Here is a 1,014-nt window from a genome sequence, read left to right on the forward strand (position 1 = left end):
CTTATATGTGTTCAGGCCGTTGGGCTGGCTGGGCTGGCTGGGCTGGCTGGGGAGGCTGGCTATGGCGTCGCCCACATCCCAGACATCCAGCCCCGCATCCGAACAGAGTGGGGTGAGGTCGAGGGCTGATGACTTAGCGGCCAAATGTTTCGCTCCAAGCGTCTGTACACCACTACGGTCCACAACACTGCAGTACACAGAACACCACGGTTGGACGCCCAGTGTCCAAAACTGCATACCCGGAGAGGCTAATGAATCCAACGGCTGGAGAACGTCCAGCACTAAGCCCTCGAATACCAGTTCCTGACTCAAGTCCTCACTTATCGCATCACTTGTCACATCACTTGGCGAAGCAGTTAGGTCCGTTTGCGAGAGGGAGTCTGTTGATGGGACGGAGACTGTTGGTGAAATTGAGCTGGCCGCATAGGTAGGTTTTGGGGTCGCTCTGCGTTTGTCTTTAACTGGCTGGACACTCCGGAGGCGTCGGTAGCGTTCTAGGGCGTAGTTGATTAACGACCGTTCCAGCTCTTCCCTCAGCGCTCGGTTCCTCGCCAGAGCATGTGCCAAAGCGTGATCTTGTAGCAGACAGATTCTTACCACGTCTCCCGTTCCCGGTTGGACGAACACTCTCCAGACGACGAAGTCACGATCTTGAAAAAAGGACTCCCGCACGGAAATGATGGTTAACTGCAATCCCACATGCGAGGGACAAACTTTCAGACGACCACGCTCCCTGTCATTATCCTCATGACTGTCATCATCCTCATGACTGTCATCATTCTCCATTCCAGCCAGTGCAACAAATTGGCTATGGAACATCCTGAAGTCTTCTTGGTCCATCCATTGTGGAGGGCAGCTTTCTGACGACGTACTGTCGTCTGACATGAGTATGTTTGTCTCTAAGGTGTTGTCTGACTCTAAGTAGGCGTTGTCTGACTCTAAGGTGTTGTCTGACTCTAAGTAGGTGTTGTCTGACTCCAAGTAGGTGTTGTCTGACTCTAAGGTGTTGTCTGA

Source organism: Gregarina niphandrodes (assembly GCF_000223845.1).
Source record: "Gregarina niphandrodes unplaced genomic scaffold scaffold00029, whole genome shotgun sequence".
NCBI classification, from domain to species: Eukaryota; Apicomplexa; class Conoidasida; order Eugregarinorida; family Gregarinidae; genus Gregarina; species Gregarina niphandrodes.